Source organism: Erithacus rubecula (genome assembly GCF_903797595.1).
Source record: "Erithacus rubecula genome assembly, contig: SUPER_Z_unloc_2, whole genome shotgun sequence".
NCBI lineage: Eukaryota > Metazoa > Chordata > Aves > Passeriformes > Muscicapidae > Erithacus > Erithacus rubecula.
Genome location: NW_027635860.1, coordinates 9,519,553 through 9,545,587, shown reverse-complemented (window position 1 = coordinate 9,545,587; position 26,035 = coordinate 9,519,553). Strand labels below are relative to the sequence as shown.

At 37.3% G+C, this 26,035-nt stretch overlaps 1 protein-coding gene across 1 annotated transcript in view; it reads right to left on the bottom strand.

Annotated features, from left to right (window-relative positions):
• LOC306814792 (guanine nucleotide-binding protein G(q) subunit alpha-like) overlaps nucleotides 1–26,035 on the bottom strand; it is a gene marked incomplete at its 5' end in the record, with an annotated part of 108,736 nt that overhangs the window by 71,752 nt on the left and 10,949 nt on the right. The gene's annotated exons all lie outside the window — the stretch shown is intronic.

Below are 26,035 nucleotides of genomic sequence, written 5' to 3'. Positions count from 1 at the left end.
CAACTGATATATCTGTGCGGGGTTTTTTGGTTTTTTTTTTTTTTTTGCAAGGGTATTTGGGTTTTTAGTTTTGTTGTACTCATTTTGTTGTATTCATTTTTCATTTACTTATTTGTTTGAGGGGGTGTGATTCAGTTGCGGCTTTTTTGTTTTAAGCTAGTATCGGAACAATCAGAGACCATCAAACTTCTATCTCAGAGCCATATGAAACCACTGTTAATTAAAATTTTTTTCGCATTTATTAACAAGCAGTCATTCCTTCCATAAAAATGTTTTCTACATATTTTGATGTAAAACTAGTTTATTGATTAAATATGACTATTTGTCAACCTAAAGTTAAGATCTGTTTGCTGGAAACTTCACAAAGGTTACAACACACAACATTTTTCCTTTGCTCCAATTCAACAAGCTCATCTGTGTCTACAAGAGCTTATCTGTATTACCCCTGTGTTTGCTTAAAAGGAGGAGTTGAATCTGCGCAGCTACATAAGCCCTGTGTTCACCCAGCTACTCAGCTCTGCAGAAAACAAAGCACATTGCTTAGTGCTGTGTTTTTCAGATTTTCAGCTTGGGCTTTATTTTGATCACTTATATAAAGCTTTCATGCTCATACCATAATATAATATTCATGTCCAGGACAAAGGCAGCCTTATAGGCCTCTTAGACAAATGTTTTAGGTGTCTTCTTAGAAAGTTTCACAGCAGTGCAGCTTATAGGAGTAACCCTTAACTATTTCTGAGATAGCACACACTGCAAAATCTAAGCTCCTAAAACCTTCTGCCCTTACCACGACCATAATTTTGAAACCATCACTCCTATTTCCAGCATACATACAGCAAACTTCTAATGCAGGTTTTCTTTATACACACATTCCCAGAAAATCAAACATGACGTTAAATACTACAGAATCAGAATGGTTTGGGTTAGAAGGAGCCTTAGAGATCTTCTAATCACAACACTCTCTTGCCAGGGACATCTTCCATTAGACCAGTTTGCTCAGAGCCCCATCTAACCTGGCCTTGAATACTGCCAGGGATGTGCATCCACAGGTTCTCTGGGCATGCCGTGCCAGTGCCTCACCACCTTCACAAGTACAGAATTTCTTCCGGTATCTAATGTAAACCTGCCTTCTTTGCTTAAAGCCATTTCTCCCTGTCCAATCACTACATGCCCTTGTAAAAGTCCCTCCCCAGCTTTCTTGTAGGATCCATTTAGGTAACGAAAGGCTCTTACATCATCTCCCTAGAGAACAAGGCACTGAGTGATATCAACATGTACTTTTTACAGCCTCACCCATTCATTACAGAATAAATTTAAAAATACATTATGGCAATATATTCTTAAAATTTTATCTATTTACCATAAGAAACAAACCCAACACTGGGTAACAGCCTGAACAGACCCTTGAATAAGCCTGTTTCACCTGGTGAGAAGAAGAAAACCTGAAATCACATAAGAAAAAAATCTACATATTCTTCTGTGAGGATATGAATGCCTTATGGGCTCTGTTAGCCACTGAATCCACCACTCTTGTTCTATGAATACTCTGGCTGACACAAAGCAAGAGAAAAGGTGAAATGGCAGTGCAGTGGATCACCACAATGGACCAACAGGGACTAAAACTATACTGATACCAATTTTCTGCTGGCTACTACTGAACATTAAAATCGGTCAAGTCAGTTCCCTGAAGCCAAATGCATAGTATCTTCTCATCTGTCAGGAGACAGATTATGTCCTGAGGCCACACAATGTACCTGAATCTCAATCATAATCAGAATACCACCACCACCACACTCCATATTTTAAAGAACCATGACTTTCAGCCTCCCTCCCCTCAATCCTAATGTAATTCCTTGTCTAGAACTTAGGTAAGAATGGAATATTGTGACTGAATAAAACTCCACACTCCTGATTCAAGCACATAACTTGCTTGGTCATCTGACTTTTAAAACTTTCTCTGATATAAAATCAACCTAATGAATGAAAAAAGACTAAATGTCTTCTAAAATAATAAAGCAATGTCTGTAATAGTGATGAGTTATTCAATCATGGGCATAGAGGATTATAACAATTTGTAAGAGCTTAGCATCTTAAAAACTGAAGATTTCTGAAAATCTCCACATTTTTATTTCAGAAATGTTAATAGCAACAAGTATTGCTGCATCATCAAGAATTCTACAACTAGAGATCTGAAAGTATTTCTAGCAGTATTATATCCACAAGCAGAATCAGGAAAGAGGTCAGGTTGCCTAAATGCAGAGCAGATCCTTATGCATGCACTTGCACCCACATTTATACATCTCACATACGATTTTTTGTACTGATGCTATTTCTCCTGGTACACATCCTGCAAAAATCAAGCTACAGAATGCTGAAATGCAACATTCTTAGCCCTGTGAAACTCATGGAGAAACTTTAAACATGATTAATTTTAAATTGGTGACAATGCAGCTGCTGGCAGAGAAGTTTCAGAACTTGTGGTGACTGACAAAGACGATACAGGAGACTAATTTAAAAGTAAGACAACTGTAGAAGCCTAGAATGACAAGCTTTTCTTTCATGTGGTTGTGCTATACATACCTATGCTTCTTTCTGCATTTCTCTTTAAGTTGCATTGCAACTTAAACATCTCAAGTATAGTATCTTCAGATCAAATATGAACCTGTTTTTTAACAACAAACATACCATCCCTTAAGCAAAATTCACACTGGCATCTCAAACAAAAACACTGCTAAACTACACCTGGTGATGCTTTTTTCTTAATTTTGACCTATGAAAAGCGAAGAAAAAGCAGCTATTTTATTGTTTTGTATTTAAATTGAAATTTTCTATTTAAATTAGATAGAAGAGGACATTCTTAACATATAAGGAAAAAGGAGAAAGCCATTGAAACCCACTACCCTGTTAGTCAATGTACACACACATACACTAGGAACTGTCAAAACAGCAGTGTGTACATTTGCAAAAAACTGGCTTTCATCTTGGGGCTTGGATGCAAAAAGCAAGCGTAGAAGTACCGGGAAAGTGAAGATTCATGGGTCAGAGTGGAATCAACACCCTACACAGATGAACAGAACCATACTATAACCACAGTTTCATCAAGCATTTAGTCAGATAAAGCAGTTAGTTGTACACTGCCTCACAGATTTACAAAAAAGGGAAGCAATCAACCTCATCAGATAGTAAGTAGCAGAGTAACTGTTAGGAGGAGTAAGAGCCGCAGAGCGGTAATACATGAGAATAAAAATACTTGATTCCACTTCAAATTATATTTCACTTGGAGGAGAGTTTTATGTCCTCTCTGCTACTATTAATTCAGTGAGAGAGAAAACAAAAAATATGGTTTAGTCTGTTGCTGTTCCAGCAGTGGAATGCAGTGATCACATTTCCACTGAAATCGAGTACGGCTAAATGAAAATTAAAACTGTGCAGAATCAGGCCTTGGATCAGCTTGGCCTTGTAGGTGACAAATCAGTTGAAATGTATTACTGAGTGCATGAGATCCTCCTGGGAGCTGAAGCAAAGAAGCCAATCTGTCCTAGTACTTTCAGAACAGCAGCTTTCAGGCTACTGTTGAAGACAGCAGACAGTTGAAGACTACTCTTGGAAATGATATTTGGTTGATAAAACTCTGCAGCAAAACTTCCTGAGGTGGAGGTGAACCTCCCCAGCTCACCCTGTAACATGTATCTGGCCAAGTTCTGGAGCAAAACTGGAATATCTCTTCCCCACCAAAAGAAGGCAGCAAGGAGGAAACAAGGATATTCTCACACTGACCATTTTCATCTTGGTCATAAAAACACCAAAGAACTTAAGTGACAACTCATCCAGAACAGCATTCAATTCAACAGGATTAACAGAATTCCTGTAAGGAATGACCAGACTTGATAATGCACATAGTAGGCCTATTGTACATTTTATAAAATGAACAGTAGCACCATAGTATCTTCCTTTTGTGATTATTTAACTCCTTAATTGACATGAATAGTTTAAACTCCACAAAAGTTGCTTGATGTTAGAAAACATTTCAATAGCATTTCATTTAGTTACAGAAAAGCCTATGAAACAGGAATGCATCTCCAATTTCGAGAAAAAAAAGCCAGAAAGAGAACTAGTGTTTTGAAGTCTGTTCCTACACCAATAGCACCATGTTTTGTAGTTATGCTAAAAACAACAAAAAGTCAAATTAGGCAAGAACCCCAGTTATGGCTTTTTGAGATTTAACAATGCACAGGTTTAAGTTAAGAACCACTTAGGAAAAAATGGGAGAGGGATGCATACTGCTCTGTTGCCAAGTGTTTGCTCCACTGAAAGAGTATCTTTAATTTAAAATCATGACATAATCATCTTACTTGTTTTGCTTACAAGCCACGTTTACATATTCCACTTGCTTTAAAAAAAATTGCAAGCATATAATTTAGTGAATGGTGAAATGATTATCTCCTCTGTATCCTTTTAGTAATTTATAAACATTTCATTAAGATGACTGTCAATCTACACAGCATTATTTCATTAATTACTAAACGTTACAACAAAGAAGAGCCTAGCAAGATGAGAAAAGATTTATTCCAAAAGAGGATGGATGGAATTTTATGAAATAGATCATGAAGTAGCTAATTACCTCAAATAAGGAACATGCAACATCTACATTCATGTAGAAGAATTTGTTTTAAGAACAATCTTGAATATCTTAAATATTTATGAAAAACTAAGCAAATGTTATCCATTACAAATATTACTACAGTTGTTCCATCATTTCCTTACCTACACTATTGAAATGGTATTAACCTTAAAAATAGGGAAAGAATACCTCCCATTATCTGGACAGCTAGTCTGAGTGTTCTCTACAGCACAAAAGTCCTCTTACAAATTTAATCTGGTTGTTTTTGAGGCGATAATAAAGCTAGTCATTCTAGTGCTGCCTGAAAACTTAAGAGAAACAAAATACCCATTCTCATTGTACAAGTGATACATTCAAAATACTTCAAGTAACTACTACAATAAAGCCTTAGACAGATACTGAATTACTGAAAAACTGGAAGGAAATGGAAGATAGAATTGAAGCATCAGGTGATGTTCTATAGCTTATGTTAATTCAAGCTTTTCATGAAAAAGAACCTCAAATTCTTTTGCAGGAAACGCAGGTAATCAAATACACTTCTGTGCCAGATCATCAAAACTACATTGCAAAACTACTACTATGCAGCTAGGCACAGCTCATTACTGAAAGTCAGCATCCTCTTCTCTCCAGCTCCAATTCAGAAAAAAAACCAAAACCAACTAACCAACCAAAAAACCCAAACCAGCAAGGCCCCCCCCACCCCAAATCAAAACAACCAGACAAATCAAACAAATCAACAGCAAAAAATACCATCACTGCTAAGCTCCGACCCAACAAAACAGAACCTCCTCCTTATCTTTAATAGTTACAAACAGATAATTTTCACCATTTTAGAGGTATCCTATTATGGTTTAGGTAATTCAGAGGCGAGGAAGTGAGAGAAGAGATAAACTGGATGCCTTCACACAGGACAAGTAATTCGTCAAGAATTTGCACGGCTTCATAAATGGGTTCAAAGCAGGACAGGATCCCACCTCGTGTGACCTTCTCTGCCCTTCTTTTGAAAGGATCTCTCCGATAAACCACAGACTCCCTAAAGAGAATTAACTCTTCCCAGTCTGTGGTTAATTTTCCATTTTATATGGTTTGGAGCATCTTTGACAAATTCAACCTAACGAACTAATTTATGCAGAAAAGGTGTCACAAATCAAATTTCACCTCCAAAAATATTTTCTTGATGTCACTCACAACTCAACCCAACAGCAAACTGTTTAAAATCAGATGTTAGCTGCTGTTCTTCCACAGAAATATTATAAACAAAACCAGAAGCAAATATCAGCATTTGTAAAAGAAGGTATCATACAAACTCTTACCTTCCTTGAACAGTGGAAGGCAAAATTTGTCTTTAGAAACTTGTGTGTGATTAATTTCAAATGAATGTTTATATGAGTGTTGGAAAGAAGACTCAAGTAGATTCCAAGGCACAAGCAAGTCAGAATCCATCATTTATTATCTTTCTTGAGATCCGTATAGTACATAGCTATCTATAAATTGTCATGTATGTTTTCTGTAAGCTATTTATCAAAAAACAATGGCAATAATATGCTGAATGCCACTTGATTTTTCTGTGAAAACTCCCTTAACTACTAATTGGATAGAGACAGGGTTTAGGGTTTAAATCTTTTGTGTTTCCTTCATATTCCACCTACAGTTCTTCACTTCTGCACCCAAGCTGGACTGAAAATGTTGAGAGAGGCCATACAACCCTACTTGTCCTGCAGGTCTCCAGGAGGATTCTCCAGGAATTTCAGTATTAGATTTAAACTTCCCTGCATTGCAAGATAAGGCCTGTGTTAACTCTAAACTTTTATTAAGGAAAATACCTAAAATTTACTTACCTAATAATTCAGTCTTTCAAGTTTCTTTCACCTTCTGTTACTCAGAGGGATTATGAACAGATAAACACAACTCCTACTCCTAGCAACTCTTAAGAGACACCATTTCAGGGACAGTATAAACCATCATGATTAACCAAAAGCAAGGGTAAATACTGGTAGCATTCAAAACTGCAATACTTTATTTTTATTATGGAAGGGAACAAAATACCTTTACCACTTTAAACACTGTATCTTCAGAAAAAGTGGCCCGCATGTCTAACATACTGCAGCAGAGTTTGGCCATCTGTGTTTTCCCCATGCCAAGAGCTAAATTTCTTCTACCCTACAGAAAGCTGCAAAAGGTGAATATCTCTCTCTTCATAAGTTCCATCATCAAACGTAATTATCATGCACAAGAACACACCAACAAAACAACAGCTGTGTTTACCAAGCACACAAAGCTTTATAGTTTGCATGTTCTGCTTTCATAACATATAGTTAGAAAGTCTGTGACCTATTTTCTAATCTGTGTTTTAAAGAAGTACTGTAGTACCCAGAGTATATTGGATGTGCATTTGCATCCATCTGAAATACCAATACAAACCAGTATGTTATGTAATTTGTTTAACAATATGTTAGCATCAACTAAATGCAAAAAAAGCATGAAAACACCATTTCCAAAGTTTTGGGTTTTTTTAATAATCTTTATTCTGTTCTGTTTGTGAGCTCTACTTTGAAAGCCTAATATATATTTTTGACCTACCACTCATACAAAAAAAGGCTCCACCCAGGAGCTGAAAGTACACAGTATAGCATTTTCTTTCTTAGAATGTGAAAATGCTTAAAAGTGAATTGCTTTGCTATACCAAAACTAATATAAATATGAATTTACTGAAAATAAGTCATATGAATAATAGCATATTTGTTATGATCAACTATTTATGTCAAGTAACATTTTTGATAGCAAATATTATTATCTGAAATTAAAGACTAAGAATAGCAACTGTTTTGTAGCATTTCAGTACATTCTTTTCTCAAGAATGGTTGGCCACTGCTTCCAAGAATGATACTCACTCCAGTTTCAAACTTTAGTCTAGACATGATGAAGCACTCCTTCCAGGGGAAAAACACAAATGACTGAACAGAAAATCCTTTGCTTTACTACCTTTTTTATACATCCTTCATTCATGCTAAAGAAATAACATTTTCATATGGATTGTGATGATTTAAAAATAAGAAAGAAAAGAAAATCATGTTGGTTCTTCTTACACATGAAGAGAATAGCATTTTTTCCCATAAAGCTATTTGAGATCTTCCCATGTTATTTACTCCTGAGGAAGACATTCAAGTTGTTTCCTTGATCTCTTCTGTTTGTATTCTTTTGCTTCAGAGCTCTCTACGATCTCTGTACTAGAATGATAATGACAACTGCTTCTGAAACCTAATTAGACAAGAGTCAACTAACCAGTATAACTATCAAACTAACTGTAGAAACATGAAGGAACTATGTATCAAATGTTGCAATGCAGACATCTGTCCAACAGCTTCCCTGGTCCATTCACAGGCAGCACTAGAAACAAGACAGATTTCTTTCAAGCCTCAAATACACCCCTAGCACTAAATTGATGAATTAATTTTTGCTTCACTCTAACTGCATACAAACAAGTACAAATAAAGTGCAGGGTCTTGCAAGCAGAACCCTGAACTGACTGCAGTAAGGAATCAGCTGGGGTAATTAATAGTTTTTTTAACATTACACCTTACAGATGTATTACACATTTTGTATCTTTCCAGTTTTCTAGGAGAACACATCTTGAGTTCATAAAGGAAATGCTTTATGGTATAAGTGAAAGTTTGACAGTATTTTTCTCTAGCATTTAGCCCCTTTTCTCATGTTACTGTGAAGGCAATACTCCTCCTACCCCAAGGTGACTGAAGAGCTGGTGATAACCAAAATCCACGCCCACCTGGTTTCAGGTCCTCTCAGTGAATGAGCACCCATTCCACTCCCACACATCACCTATCCAGTTACTCCATTTGGGACATCGTTGTCATTACAGCTGATCACAGCATTAAAATTGGAAGGAAGGGAGGTGGAGGAAGCTCAAGCATTATGCAAGAAACAAAGAAACCTCCTAAAAAAAACCAGAATGGGCAGGCAGCTTCAGCAGACATTGGCTACTGGCAAAAAAGGAGATGAACTGGGAAGCACAAAGGCAAGTCCAGTGCAGACATTGCTTTCAAATAAATGATCAGCTGTGAGTAGCCCTCGCAGGAAATCTGGCCAAGCTCTACAAGGCGAAGCGCCTCCTGCCTGGCCTTCACCCCATGGACATGCAGGGCTATGGAGCCCAGCGCTGTTCTTCTTGTAAGCTTCCTTCCACCTGCAAGTTTCTCAAAAGCTATTTAGTAACCAGAGAGACTCTGTCCCCAAAAGACCATCAATTACTACAGGCAGAGTTCCCTCTTCACCCCCAAGGCACACACACAGCCCAGCAGGGCTGACAGACCTCAGTAAAAAGCTCTGGCACAGCAGCTATACAGCAGAAACACATGACTCCATTTTTATTTTCATCCCACAAGTACTGTGAGAGTCTCAAATGCTTGGTTTGGGTTTCCCTTGTTCCTACATTCACAGTGTTGCTCACCAAATTAAGTTTCTCAGTGCACACTAGCAGGAATGTGCTCATATACTGTGAAATCCAGGCAGGCTCCAAGGCCAAGCCTGTTATAAACCCACTTGGAGGAAAGCACAGTTCCAGATATCGTGGCACATTTCCTGCAGTTTATGGCAGATCACCTTTAACTTGATACTGCTTTTTAACTGCTACTTCCCCTGGAGAGTCACTAGTTTTTGAGGCTTTTGCTGTCCTCTTGCATTTTGTGTCCTTTGAGGCATTGCAAGAAGCCACACACTAATTAAGCAGTGCCTCCAAAACGAAGGTAGACCTCTCGCTCACTTTTTCCTCCTACAAGGAGAGGGGACCTGGGCAAGTCAGCTCATTAGCTGGATAGGAGCGACACAACAGCTATTGTATTGTAGCTCTTATTTCAACCATTTCAAAGGTTGTAATAAAACTGATAAAGTAAAGATTAAACAAATCATGTTTTAATCCAGTTCCTAGTTTATTTTAACCTAAATACCACCTATGCACATACTTTCATGTGCATACATACAAAGTGTATGTGTGAAGACTGACGAAGGCGCTAAAGACATAAATATACCACTGGCACTCTCTGAATTTAAGAAATCAGGTCAAGGGTAGTATTAACAAAGAACAATTTTATAATTAAAAAAAATATAATTAGATTCTCCACCCCCCCGAAAAATCCCTGCTTTTTGTTAAGAAAAAAAAAAACTAAATCAAAAGCTGAGTTCTGAGAGGACATCCTTACTATCTTTGCACACATCATATAGATATTTCCATGCTTAGTACATGACAGAAATGCAGCGTTCTTTTCAGATGCCAGAATTACTAAAGCAAAGAGATGAAAAATCAAAAGACTTTAAGTTTGGGGAAAATGAGGGATGAAAACTACTACTAGGTCAGTAAGAGCATGGACTGTCAGAGTCGTTAAGCACAGGGAAAAGCAGGCAGATTTTACAGTAACAGCATGCAGTGCCACCATTCTGCACTTGCGTTTTTAACAGCGCGGTGTCCTGGGATGCACATTGCTTAAAGCGTCACTTTGGAATGGCTGAACCCATGGACATTTCAATGCTCTGCTTCTCCAGCAGGGAAAGACAGGAGGCAGCACTCTGGGCTAGCACACTATCACAGAGACAGCATCCACAGCCTGTACCCCTTCAGACTGCCCAGACAGGGCTCAGCTCCCATGTGACTGACCAGCTCAGCTGAGCAACTTGAGCAGCTCAGAAGATGAGTTCCCAGGCATATCTCTGACATGCCAAGACAGGCAGCTACAGGACTCTTGTTCTCTTCAAGAGAAACTTCTGATCCTCCTTATAATGGCCTTGTTGCTGAAGTCACATATTTATTTAGACCTGATTATGTAATCTGATTATATATCATTCTGGTATCGCCTACTCTTAAAGTTTTTAGATTTTTTTTTTGTGTATTTTTATTTACTTCACACACACACACTAAAAAAAAAGAATGCATAGATTAATAAATAACTTCATTTTACTTATAAAGGTGGTAAAACCCCTAAGACAGTATCAATCAGAACTCAACTGAAATCATGGATAAGCAACACACTTTCCTGAGTCACACGAAAGTACCATTTTACTGGATTCTCTTACAATACTAGAATAAAACTCCAGAAATCCATGAACTAGATGGCATCTGAGTCACAATTACTGTTTTTCTCACACATAGGCTACTATAGCCAACAGCACGTACCACATAGATGCAGAGATGTAAATTAGGAAATGCCACCACCTTTCTCTTCCACAGCCACCTCATTGCTCTGAACTCTTCTGAAATTACATGTGTCTTTTTGCCTAATTAAAGTCCACATGCTGTTCACCAGCATTTAAGTATGTTCTTTGCATTATAAATCCTGGTTCATCTGAGAGGCAGTTCTAAATTCACTTAAAATCCTTAGTAATTAGGCTTTCTATGGCAAAGGGTTCTTGGTCTATGAACATTCATGAAATTCTGGTTTTCACTTGTACTTCCCTCTGGTTTCAAAATGATTACACTGAATATACTTCTAGCCACTTTCAGTGCTAAGGCAAAAGATACTCAAGAGCAGGATAACACTAAGAATCTCTTCCTGTTTTTATTTAGAATGCCAAAACAAAGATAAATCTAACTGTCAAGGCAAAGAACTGTAACACAACTGCAGTTCACATAGGCATGAGGTGGTAGGGTGAAGGACTAGTTTTTATAAGCTCTTATTTTTCTTTCTAGAGGGAACTTTTACTTCCAGGAAGTAAACATTTATTTAACACGCCATTCGTTTGCACAACAGTCAAATAAGAAGTGTCTGAGTCCAAATTTTTATGTTTTGGGCTACTAAAATGTTATCCATCAAGTTCAACATTTTTTGTAATTTTTTAAAATTATAATTTTAGTTCAATTAAAAAAACACAAAGAAACAATCAAGGGCACATCCAGTTGTCACCACAAACCAGAGAGTTAACAATCCAAAGCTAAACAAGAATTTGCTTACAATAACCACAATGGCATGACACTAAAAGGTGATTATATTTGGCATCCCTGTACCTACTTCTACTTTTGCATCATTCTTTTCATACCCTTGCAGTAACAATAAAAAACAAAAACAAAACATCACCCCCTACACACACTTATTTTGGACTTACACAAAGTAAATGTAAGAAGTCCTTGTCCATGAAGGTGTGGAAGAAACATAATATGAAATTAATTCAATTTCTCCATTTTTAAAAAATATTCTTTTTGATAAAATGTAGTCTTTGATCCCTTTTGCATAGGGTTGGACTGCCTGAAAAATCTACCATGAAAAACTCTGGGAAATCCAACAGAAGATATTAAAAATGTTGTGTTTTTTAATCAGGCTTATTCTAGGAGAAAGAAAAACAGGCAGAAAGAAACTACATGCAACAGTTTACATGAGTAGAAAACAGCCCAAACTTTTTAGACGTTTTAAAAAAAATCTCCATGTCAAAATACCCCTATTGCTCTAAAGGCCTTGAATCTTGTGAAATAAAAGTTGGTTTTATGGAGAGCACAAATGCTGAAAACACTAACATTTTTCAAAACAAGGTAAAGTATTGAGACAAACATCATTTTCCTACACTAACATCACAATTTCTAACAAACAGACCCCTCTACACAGCTTTCACTATTGTTGTGCATAATTTGCAAAATCACCACCAAGCACAAGGGTGCATGTTCTTCTCCCAAGCCCTCCAGCAGCAGTCCAGCCTCAAGCTGCAGGTTTCTGCACTTTGCCAGCCAGGAGTGGAGAGCTGTGTGCAACAGGAACAATTTCTGCCTGGGACATGATGGTGGGAGCCGCCAGCCAGCTCTCCTCAGGCAGGCACAGCCTGGCCCTTGGGAAGGGACTACCAGGAAGAAGCCCTTCCTCCACTTGCTGACTAGAAGCTGACAAGGCAGCTCCCTATAAAGGTCATGGTGCAGAATTTATTTCTGCAGAGTTTTAAACTCTCTCCCCAGCCTTCAAGTACAAACAACATAGAGCCATTTAGCTGCCCTCACACTGGTGAGCAAGAAGTGTGTGAAAAAGGACATCACCGGCAGCCAACCCTTAGCCCATGCTTTGCAACACTTGTTTCCAAACAACTGGAAGCCGAAGACAAGGCGACAGCCAGTGAGTTCTGAACTATCTTCCTCTAGTCAGTTACTCAGGTTTTGGAATATTTTGCTGGCTCCAGCTGTCTCATTTGCCATTTAAAAAAAAAAAAAAAAAAACCAGAAAGAAAAAGTCCAGCTGCTTCAACATCTGTATTATCCTACAGATCCAACCACCACTGGAAGCCTTTGAGCATTAGTAAAAGGTTAACCACCCTCCAAGGCTGTTGAATCACATGTATGTATCTGGTATAATCAACACCTCACACTAATTACCATTTATCTGAAACACTTAAAACACTTTAATGTTTGCCAGGAAGAAGCTGCAGTCAATTTTCTCTTGTAACATGATCTCCAAAATCATGTAAGCATTCTGACACATTGCACTAGGAAGGATGCTGGTCCTCTAATCTCTGCCACATGGGAACAAATCCCATAAAAAACAATTGAAGCATTTGGGGATGGGTCTGCAATTTGTAGCAGTTCTGGGTAAATGTAATCTACCAAACTCTAGGTTTATCAGCTCTGATAAAACAATCTAGTTGACTAAAATATGCAGTTAAAGACTACTTTCTCACTATGGCTGACAAAGAATAAAGCTATGGAAATGTGTTTTAGACAGTAGATCAGTGAATCCCAGATGCTCTGTGTTATTCCCTGTTTCTGCTCAGATAAAAAGTAATTCTTCTTGATTGTCAGAGCTTATGTGCTTTGTTGGTCAAGTTCTCATGTCATTATTTCTAAAGAAGTTTTAAAGGCTTCTGCACAAGTTTTCAGAAACTAGCCCTTTCATCCAGTATTGCGCAACTTCACTTCGAACTGTCAAATTCTTTCCTCAACAAAAAAACTTGGTAAGTTAGAAAATTAAAGAGAGGGTTTCCTACTTTAATAGGAAATTTCCAAACTGTGAAAAATCACAAGAAGAGAAATTTCTGAGTTGTGAATTTAAAATTGTTCCTGCAATCTAAGTTTGCAGCAGAAAACAATAGAAAATGCACGCTATTTGCATAAAAACATGGCTTTTTACACTATGCAGCTTACAGTCAATAATTAAATTTCAACTAACTGAACTACAAAAAACTGCAAACCTGGTTGCAACTAAGAGGACCAAAAATGTGTTCAGGGGTTTTGCAGGGAAAAACCCCCAAACAACCCACCACAAACCACCACCTCTCCCCAGATTTGCAACTGTTACTTTCTTCTATATACTGACTCCTCAGATGTCAGTAGTAAAGAAAATTCAGTCATACTTCAAAGAAATTAAGTTACTGAAGAGTTTGGAAAAAGAAATTAAAGACAGTAATAATGACCTCAGGAAAGGTTAATCATAACCCTCCCCCCCATCTTTTCTCCTGCAATCCTTATTAAGGATTTTTTCTGCCACCCTTACTCTTGAAGCAGTCCCAACAGATTACTGCAAACTATGGCCTTAATATGAATGAGGGTAAAAAACTGAGAGTAGGCAAAGCACAGTCCATATCCATTTTAACAATTTTGGAAGTATTCTTGAATAAAGAACATTAAATGCTTTCCAAAATTCTCTACTCATCACTTAACATCAAAAAAATTTCTTAAGACAGAGAGAGTCTAAGAACAGAGTTACCATGGTGTGACAAGTTACCACGGATCAGCTGCACTACAGTGGTTTTTACATGGGTAGCTTCACTTATGTGCAAATGCCAAGTTTTATCAAACTGATTTGTCAGTCCTCTTTTATTTCAGTAAATCCTGCTGCACTAAATAGCTAATGAGAAGATTAAATACCTTTAAACTCAGTCATAAGAGGTGACTTCACCTATGCTACACCATATTACCAAATGAACAAAAAATTTATTTGAAGAATGAAGTCTGTAATTTTATAGTAACTACTTTATGTTTAAACTAAAGTATCAGATGAAAGCAGAAGACTTAAACTTTTACTAATTCTCTGATTTTATTCTACTGCAGGTCTATTGTTATGAGTTTATTATTAACTTGCTTTTTAACTTCTACTTCAGTAACAATTCTTTGGCAAGATATTTTGTTACATCATATGACTAGGTGTATAGGTCATGATGTCATTCCTCCTCAACACAGAGATGAAACATATATTTACCTGAATGAGGACATTTTAGCACAGTACGGTTACATCTGTTCTGTGATATGTACCAGTCCTCTGAACAGTCCCTTATGAATGTGTTTATGTTACTGTTGTTAATTCTTATTACAAAAACAAGTCCTTGTTTTACTTACTAAACAATCAAACAGATCAGTTATTAATGACCTGTTTCTTAATTACTTTAAAGGACTATTGACCTAACCAGTAAGCACCAATTATCACCAATTTCACCACTATTTTTCTTGACTGTTTTTTTGTCTTCCTATAAATCTCATCTGCATGCGAAATTTTACTGAGATTTAGGAAAAAATAAATCTACATACATTTTTCTACATGAGCTATCCATTTCAAATCAGTTATTAAAATGTTATCTTCACTTTACCTTTGCATATGTATGATTTTTAAAACAAAATGCCAGTATCAAGAATAATCTCAGCACAGAGAAGGTGCTCCATTCTGACTCACTATATTTGGATTTACTCAAAACTCTGCTTACAGACATTCCATAATCACACATCCTTTTTGACCCCATGCCCTCCACTAGAAGGTGTGTTAGGTTATCTTCAGTAAAACATGGGTGCTGTGCAACAACCTGTGATGAACTAAGTGCAGATGCAATGTACATTATACTGTGTATTGACTTCCAATAACACAAACTTTTTCTCAAGCAATACACGACTGCAGGCAATCTAGTATTTACTAAACTCTGGAAGGCATGTGAAGTGTGAAATAAAAGTTCTGTATTTTTATAGCCTTAAATACTGTGGCTTGGAGCCTAAATTAAGTATCTCAAGTTTTTCTCTTTCCTTGCAGAGATATTACCAAAACTGAAATGCAATCATTTCTATTTCTGTAGAAGAGTATTACACAATGTTTTATGTTGGAAGGCACCTATAGCACTGGGTTTCAGACTGCAACTAGTGACAGCTACTACATCAACAACTTAACTTCCTAGGACAAGGAGACAGGTCCTTTATGTCAACTACTGATGCATGGCTGTTAACTCATATGCAGTACTGTACCTCTGATTTAAGACTGTACAATCATAAAGCAGACTTATTAAACAAAAATACAGACTTGACTTTTCCAAGAAATGATTGCTAACATTAATGCTACATGAACAGATGTGTCTTTTTATATATTTTACCAGCAACTTTAGTTAGAACTTAATGCCATCATATAATACACTACAATTTGTTTGCTTGAACTGATCATCTTTCTAACGAAATATGCTTTCCAAAATGCAAATTTACACATATATTAGTTTGCTGCAAAGCCACAATAAAAAGTCTGTAATTCTCTTTTATTTGTGAAGTTGGACATTAATGTTTTGTATTTCCATGTCCTGTCAGCTAGCAGACTATCTAGCTCCAGACTCAATTCTGCCTTATGAGGTCTTTTTTACATATTGTGCTTTCTCATTTTTATTTTATTCAACAAACAACAATTTTTCTTTCAGCCAAGAATAGTACAAGGTCCATGGTGGTGAACTGTAGTATGATCCTCTAGAGGGTCAGGAACCTCTTGCTTTCAGTACCCTGTAACATCATCAGGCAGTATTTGACTGCTATAACATTATGGGTTGCTCCCTTACAAATGCAATTGATGAACTAAGGTTTATTTTTCTTATTTTGTGTATGACAATTTCTGAGCCATACTTCTCCAAGACTTCAAACATACTCTATCAACCACCTGATAAGAAACGTCATGTCTCTTTATTAAATCAAAATTCTCTTTCCCACTTTTACTGGTAGCAAAAATATCCTAAGGAATGTGTAAAAGATAATTCTACATCAAGTTAAAGCATGAAAATGTTCCATATGGACTACTTCTACAGACATAAAACTGACACATAGGAAAGCCAGCATCAAACCTCTCATTATAATGACTCTCTTGTGCAGCTACATAGACTCTGTAGGTCAAAATTATTTTAAAGTTGCATAATTATACTTGCACATGCAAAGAGAGACTGAAGAATAGCTATTCTTTTGCTTCCTGACAAAAAGACAGCCTGAAGGGTTGTATTTTTCCTTGCTCAATCCCTTGTTAAGATCAAAAACATCTGTAAACATCTGCTTTTCTGATGCTTCTGTTGAAGAGTATTGGTATGAATTGACAGCAGCTGTTACCATTAGCTGAAACAAAAGTCAAATGAAACCAAAAGACTGATAATATAGATGCTAACGATGGCTCTGCCTAAAAATATTTATTATTAAAGAATAAACACTTCTCTGATCAATTACTTATGTTGCAATTTAAACTTACTGCAGAGTCCAACATCAAAAGCAAAGCAAAGTAGGAGTGAAATGTCATTAATGGTTCAGACAATTACGAATAAAAAAGGCGATAAAGAGAACTACTTAATCCAAGTTTTTTTGCATAACGGACTAATTACTAATTACTACCAGCACTGAAACACAGAAAAAGAGAGTAAGTAGCTCACGTTCATGAAAATTAGACTTGATCAGAAGATGTTTCTCAACATAAATCGACCAGCTTTAAAGAATTAATATTTCATTATCTCTCAGCAGTTACAGGGAAAGGAAAACTCCTAAGGTGAAATACAAGCTCCATCACTTTTATGCAAAGTAGCAGCGAATTGCTAAGACCAGATTCTTCCTCATGTATGTAAAATGCTATTGGAAGATGCTTTGCAAACATAAATATTTTTTTTAGTTGAAGTGCCCTTAGCAGGTCTGAAAAATCATGTAAGTATAGAATAATTTAGATTGGCAAAGACGTTGAGGACCACCAAGTTCAACCATTCACCTAACACTGCCAGATCCTCCACTAAACCACACTCCTAAGCACCCTCCAAGGACGCTGAGTTGACCACTTCCCTGAGCATCCTGTTCTAGTGTTTGACAATCCTTCCCATGAAGAAATTTTTACTCATACCAAATCTAAACCTCCTCCAGCACAACTTGAAACCATTTCCTCCTGTCCTATTACTTGTTACTTGGAAGATTAATCCCCGCCTTGTTACATCCACTTTCAGGTAGTTGTAGAGAACCCCTGAGACTCCTTCTCTCCAGGCTAAACAAATAACCTGTAGATATAATGAAGCTCCCACCTGAAACCATTTGCCAGTCTCTCTGTGGGTACACATGTACCAGTGTTTAATTCAAAAGTGTTCTTCTGGACATGGAGCTCAAACACCCTCAGCTCCTTTGCTGACCATGCTCTTTCCCATTGCTATCAAAGTACTCCAAGTGAGAACATGGATTTCTTCAGAACGAAACCAGTAAAGACTGAAGTTAAGGACCACTAATGCATTCTAATCACAAATGGGCATTTAGTCCCTAGGATCAGATTAGACCTGGCTAAAGCAAAAAAAAACCAAAAACCCTTGACCATGGACATCAGGTTCTCTGCACCTACTGTTTTGCTCTACAGATCCACTTTAATTCACAGATTTGCTAACTTAGAATAGCCTTTGTCTGCACTCCCTCACCTGTCATCACAGGGATAATAATTATTAACTATATGGAGGTGACAGAGTGACTGATCAGCTAGTGGGTGGGCAGCATTTTGAAAAATTGCAGTGCTTTGCCACTATTCCCTCTTATTACAAATACTTTTGTGCATGTACCATTCAAAAAGACAGCAGAATATAAACAAGAATCAATCTGGAACATCCTTGGTTTCTCTACAATACGACTTTGTTCCACTTGCTGCAGCCACTGTGGTGACAGCTGGTTTATTTCATGGAACATAACAATGATCAGACATGCCAATTCAAAGTACACACATTGATTATAGTTAGGGTGTTGTTCAGTTCAGTAGAAGTCAGTCCATACAGTATAAGCATTTCTTACCAGTATTTATCAGTCAGGATCTAAGAAATCCATGAACAACTAAATGATTTCTCAATACCAATGGTATACACAAAAGAAGCAACAAGTACCTACTATTGCTTTCATACATCTCCCTGCTTATTTACTATTGCTTAATAAAACCAAAGACAGCATAAAGAATTTATTAGCAAGTATTTTAGAGACAGTAATTTACAAAATGACAATCTTTTATGTTTCATTTTGGCAACTGTACTTAAGTTTCCAGAGTTTCTTACCTCCTATGCTTTTCAGTATGCAAAAGCCCCAGAGCAGCTTCTGAGGAGTCAGCCTACCAGAGCAAGCCTCACATGAAGTGTGAGGACATTTTCTCTGCTTCAAAATACAACTATATAGGAGAAAATAACCCTTTCTAGTTCAGAGAGCTTTCTGCTGTTCTCAGCTGCCAAATGAGTTCAAACCTCCAGTCTCAATCTCTCAAGAAAGATAACCTGCTGTCCAACTACACTGCCATGTGTCACGGATTCATCATCAGATGAAGAAAGGAAAGTGGTCACACTCTCACCCTTAATCAAAAGCTTCTGATCCTGCCAGTTCTAGCTATTTACACACATGCTTGTTCATTCACCCAGTTCTCTTGGGGCTTCTAAATCAGCTCAAAGAGTCTGTAAGTACGTCAGAGTTCACTAGCAGAGGTGACAGTTCTCTCCAGGAAACCTGCAATCTCTCTGAACAGATTCTTCACCTAGAGAGTATGGCAGGATGAACATAAAGTATCAGGTGTCCAAGCACGCCAAAAGTTGCAGTTTGAGAAACCAGTAATGAAAGAAGCTAGATGTACTGCAAACAAATTAATAAATTTCAGTGCCCTTAAACAAATGTTTAGAGTGACAGGACCTTTCATGTACACATTCAAAAATATTAGTCAAAATTATTTCCAAATACCAGTATGACTACATAGTTTAGACCAAATAAAAGAGAACATTAGAATACATTTCAGGGTAAGGTTTTTCAGAAAAAAAATGAACTACTGGTGCCATCAAAAACATAAGCATCTGATTGTACATGATAAAAAGAATGAAAAGCAACTTCTATAAATAGTCACTTCTTATGGAAATGCAACAAGATGTTCCCAAGATATTTAAATGTGAAGTTCAGTTCAGTTATTTAGGCAGTATTGGCTGCTACATGAAAAACTTATTACTCCTAGGCAAGCATTTCCAGTCAAATGTAAACTAAGATCTGTCTCCGTTTCTTTTCTATCTCACCCACTGCACAAACTGGGTGAAGTGCTAGAGGAGGAAGCAGCATCACCTATGAAAGTAACAACTACTGCCTTCTGACTTTCCCTACTTGAATATTTAGTTTCAGTATGACACTCTTTCAAAAACAAATGCTATTTTGTGAAGGCAAGATAATGATCCACAAAGCCCTGAGTTAAATCCTTATCATTTAGGAAAGAATCATGCATTACGATCCAAACTATAATGATTATTTTAAGTGGATTGCAGAAAACCAGCAAAATTGGCAATATGCTGTCATTCCCTGGTAATTTACAGCATCAGGATTACAAAGTAAATGGAAAGAAAAAAACACAACTATACCCAATCCTAGATCAGTCTGCATCATGATTTTGTTTGAGAAATGATGATATGGATTCATTAGTTGATCCAGGAATAAAGCATGGTGTCATTTCCAGAATCATTCTGAAATGTAATTCATAACACTCTAATTACAAAGATTACTGGGAAGAGCAAGCAGGTCAAGATACTTAGTTACAGAGATACCATTAATTTTAGATAAAGAAGAAATACTCCTCACAACATAGAATCAGAAAAATAATCTACCTTGCTTGCTGATGGACTTAAAGGGCTGCCTGAAACTGAGAAAAAGATTATGTGAAAGCAACAAACTTTACAATTTGCATTATGATTTGTCTGGGAACACTTTCTGCTTCAAAAAAACTTCAGCAGAGAATCATTTTTCCCCTCTCGTGAAAGGGAATTCATTAACCAGGCAAGTACAAGGGAAGAACGGCAGGAAGGTTTCTTTTTCATCTACAATTAATTTAAAATTGCAAAACTGTAAATTTAATTTACAATTCACTTTGCAAATTTGTACATTTGATTACAGTTCACTTCTACACTTCATTACAATTCATTTGTACATTTTATTACAATTTCATTTACAATACACTTCACAATTGCAAATCTGAGATATTTCAAGGTACCTACACAACATGGAAGAGGGATGGTTTGCTATGTTTTCTGGGGTTTGTTTTTTCTAAGGAAAAAACCTTCTTTCTTATTTTTGCTTTTGATGGTTCTTGTTTTTAAGCATACCTTATTCTGAGGGAGAGTAGGTAAGACCAAAAGACAAATCTTTGTAGGAGGCAAAGGCTTTTGTACACTTAAAGTAGGCTATTAAAGAAGGACAGGGAAAAAGAAAGTTCAGCATTCAAAAGGCTTTTACTCTTCTTCCATGTATTGGTTTTCACAAAGAAAGAAAAGATAGTGGTGTATCCCCAAACACCTGACTCATTACCAGAATTATCTCAGGAGAGCCTGGAAAACAACTTGCCATCATTTGATTCTATAGACTATAGACTGGCAGTACACACACTTCTTCCTTACTCCCAATCTTGTCAACCTTGACTGGAGAGGCTGATTATTTTAAAAAGTTATTTGTATGCATTTTAGAATACACATATTTGGTGCACAGTACCTTTGTGGAGAATCACAAGTCTAATCCATTTCTTTCCCTCATGAATGTACACAACCGAGAGTTAACATTCACCTTTGCAAATAATCTGACTTTGCAGCACACTTCTACTAGTGATAAGCATTTTGAGAACGGGAGAAGAGAGTATTTTTCCTTCTACAACTTTATCTAGAAATAATTTGTCTTCTGCAAAAGGAATTTGCTGACAGCAGACACAGTATTTGTCTGAGTATCACCAAAACAACTGAGTTTGTGATCACATCCATGTGCCACCTGGGCTTACATGCACAATTGGTATCACGCACCTAGTTTACACACAGTCTCAGGACATTGCCAAAGAGTATGTTTCCAAGTTGGAGGGCTCTGATCCTGCTGTGTCTACTTAGCTTATAGAAATGTGCCAAACCCCTAAAACCACAACTTATGTAATGATGCATAATGCTGGGACACTACCAGGAGTACTGACACTGGAACAAGCCCAGAGGCCACTCAGCCTACAATCAACTACTTGAAGCTGCAGCCTGTGTCAGTCCTGTAGCAATTCAGGGATCAGCTGAAAGACACCCTGTATCAATCAGCCCACAGTTCAGGGTAACGACTCACCTTGCAATCTTCCCAGAAAGACTTAAGCTGCACAGGTGGCTGCTCTGGGAAAAGTATACTGGCATACTGCCACTGCAAGGCTTCTGAACTGCAAACCTAACATTTCCACTGATTTCCCCTCAGGCAACTACTCACAGCGATCCAGGACTGCTTACAAAATCATTAGGCATATGCTACAACCTTCCTAGGTAACTGGTGCCAATGCTCAGTCATCCTCACAGTGAAAAAGTGTTTACTGATGTTCAGAAGCTCCTATGTTTCAGCCTCTGCCCACTGCCTCTTGCCCTGTCACCAGGCATCACTGAAAAGAGCCTGGCTCTGTCCTCTTTGAAAGTTCCCTTTAGGTACTTACATAAATTAGTAAGATCCTTCCCTGAGTCTTCTAGTGTCCTGGCTGAATGGTCCTAGCTCTCTCAGCATTTCCTTACAGTAGAGTATTCAAGTCCCTTCATTACCTTAGACACTCCTTGCTTGAATCCCTCCCAAAGTTCCACACCTATCTGTGTTGTACTGGCAAGCTTAACCTCACACTCATTGCCCACCTGGCAAAAGGAAAAGAGGGCTATGTGCTCTCTCTACTTGGTAACAAAACCCTTTCCTCAGAGCGTTCAGGCTGCATCTGTGTCAGTACAGTGTCAAGTTCTGACTTTGCTTCAGCTGTGTTAACATACATCTGAAAATTATGTAAGAACTTTCTGAGCTCTATAGGTACACAAGAAAACACAGTCCCACAAGCAAGCAGTGGTCTATGGACCTCAAAATCCTCATTTTTGTAAAATTAAATCTATTCATGAAAGTCTGACACCTAGAGGGGGGTAAGTAGAAGAAAGTACCCTGTAAACATCCTAGTCTATTCCAACTGCAGTTACCATCCAGTGAACATCCAATTCTTCCTTGATATCAAGAAGTACCCACTTTCTAAGGGCAAATCTTAATCCTCTGCAGAAGATGCAGAGCTCCTTACAGCAGGCCTCTAGAGCCAGTGCTCCTTAAGGTGCAACCTAAAGGTGTTTTCATATTTCACACAAGAGCTAAGCAGCTGCTACTGACATTCACCAAACACTGACCATTACACAAAAGCTCTGGTGCATAGTCTGTACAATCTGACAGTGCTCCCAAGGTGGACAAGCCGTGACGACTGTGCATGAAGCACCCAGGAGAATCCTGCAGGTACTAAGGCACAGGCAGAGATGGCTGGGATTCGTATGTCATTACACTGCACTCTATTTGGATGCAAGCAAGACCCTGCAAGTAGCCTAAAGGGATTACTCAACACGATTTAATAGAAATAATGACAGCAATATGGTACATGTGCCTGAAGTACACTCCATCAGACAAATTACTCTGAATCTTGTTATAAACACCTAAACACCCAAATTTATCATCTTGACACCCAGTTCAAACATTACTGTGCTATACCAGAAGGAAACAGAAAAACCTGGAGGTAAACTCCTGGACAGGAAAAGAATACACGACAGAGTTCTAGGCTGGGGACAGAAGTTGCAAAATCTGGGCAATTTCCATTGTTAGAAGAGGAAGAAAAGCATTCTGAAATCAGGTTGACCAGAAAAGTCAAGAGTATTCTTGCACTGTTGAAAGTGAAGGGAAGGATGGGCAGGCAAGCGCACTTATTTAGCAGAAAAATTGAAGAAGGATTAAAATTAAACAAAAAAACAAATAAAATTGAGAGGTTGAACTATTTGTACAAATATTCTAGACAGGCAATAAACTCACAGAATTCCTGATATTTAGATGTCAATTTAAAGAAGGAAAAATTACTAAAGAAAAGATTTACCCAACTTGAAATTTAGTGGATGGCTTTATTTTTTACCTCAGAATCAGCTGGCAGCGAGCGATCATTATACTTTTGGGTTAAATTCTAATAGGGAAAAATTGAAACAAAAACTGATGCCATAGAAGATGACAGTCACAGGTAATGTGACAGACAAACAAGTGGGGCTCCTCTAGCGCTTTCACAAAAATGGAGAAGTATAATCTCCTAAGGCCATGTCACTGATGCTAAAGGTCTCAAGCAAATTACCTTGGTATTGCTGCAAGTTTATTAATTATGATTCCTAAACCAGAAAAGCACCATACAGAAATGCCTCTTAAGAAAAGGAGGATGTGTCAGAACCACAGTCAAAAGTAACTGCAAGACCACATGATTATGACTGTACACCATTTGCTATGTGTAAACGGAGGAAGTTCAACACCAGTAGTAAAGGGATGCTATAAGCACATTGTGTTCATGAGAGCTACTTTAGCAAAAACTTGACATAATTACAAGTGTAAATAACTGGATTTAGATTTAAAACAGGAACAAGTGGGAGTCATTTCAGAACATTTTATGAAGTAGCCCAGACAGCCACAATTCTACAAAGAAAAATGAAAAATATAAAACAATAAAAGCAGCCTGGATAAGAGAGGAAATAAAAGAATATTGAATAGGTAAGCCAAAATCATGGTAAATCGCAATCATTTTATGATGACACCTGGGGCTTTGCATAAGACCTCACTTTGTTTTTTAATGGCAAACCACACTGGTCCCTCACAAAATTGTTGCTGTAGAACACTTAATATTTATTAACACAGAAAAACACCCATGTAATTTTCTTTTTTTTTTTTTTTTTATTTTGGGGAAGCACAGACCATATCTGCAATGCCAGAGTGCCCACTGAGGACCAACAACACAGAGGATTTATATAAGTCAGAATGTCAGACAGAGGCTCCAAAGGCTTTAGAAGGACTGGCTAGGAAGGCATACCAACTTGAAACTCTTGAACTATCACCCAAAAAAACCTAAAGGGTGAAAAACAGGTGAGGGAAAGAGATCACATACTGAGACCAATGCAGTTACAGTATTCAGATGGTTTGCTGTACAAAGTCAGTGGTTTTGAAGAACTAGGTAAACTGCTAAGCAACTGACCAAACAACAAACCAACACAGCACGCATTCAGTAACAGTTATTTAAACAGTTAAATAGGAAACTACACAGGCAAAAGTCCTCAACAGACAACTGTTTTCCAAACAGGATCCCAACAATAATAAGACTTGAAAAAACCCTTAAAAATCTTCACTCATGAGATAAAATAAAAACAAGAAATTATTACTGACAGTACTTGCAGTACTTTCAAAGTATTGCAATGGAAAAGCTGTGAGCTAGTAAACAATGATGATGATATGATGCTGAAAACTATATTAGAATAACCTGTAAAACAGAAAGAGGCCAATAATGTGTATCTAAATACAGTTAAATGTAAATTTGTCAAACACTGACTAAATCCACCCTAAAAAGCAATTACTTAGAAAAGCATTTAAGTTACAGCAGCCACTTAAACATGAACAGTTTAATGTTTATAGTTTAATGGCTCAGTACACTGGTTGCATACCTTGAACACACCCCAACAGTGGTATTCCACCTAGCAGTACATACTTGTAATGTTCATGATGATGATGAACTTCAAGAAATGAGCAATGCAGTTATTTTACTTCTTACGCTTTATCTAATGTCAGAAAACAAATGTCACAATATACAAAGAAAGACCTTATCAGACAGGTCACTGGCATCTTGTGAAACCACGTATTTCGGTTCAAAAAACTACATATCACTCTCGCAAAAGACATGCACACACAAAAAAGAAAACCCCATCATATATACCTACAAAAAAACCTTTCCAAAACCACAAAACAAGCTTAAGTTATTGAGAACAGTGACATACAAAATTAATGCCACTATATCTAAACTGTACTCTAGATTGGTAGGCTGAAATACTGTTTTAAATAAGACAGTTATACTCAGTAAACAAATAAACATTTGTCTTGCTTATGGCTCTGTTTTGACTACTTCCCCAGAGTTTTGACCCTCCGTGAACATAAAAAAAAATTTAAAAAAAAGCAGCAAAGAAATGGGAAGGTATTAGAAAATTCCGTGTCACTAAGCAGAAGTAGCTTAGTAAACAAATCATGTAAACAAGACAAATAAACAGTCAAAAGGTGATCACACATTACTGCAGCTATAGATTATTCCAGAAAATACTGTCACTCCTTGAAAATAACTAAAATGTAAAGCAAAAGCATTACAAAGTATTTTCCTGATATTTTTGCCCCCTTCTTAAGCTACT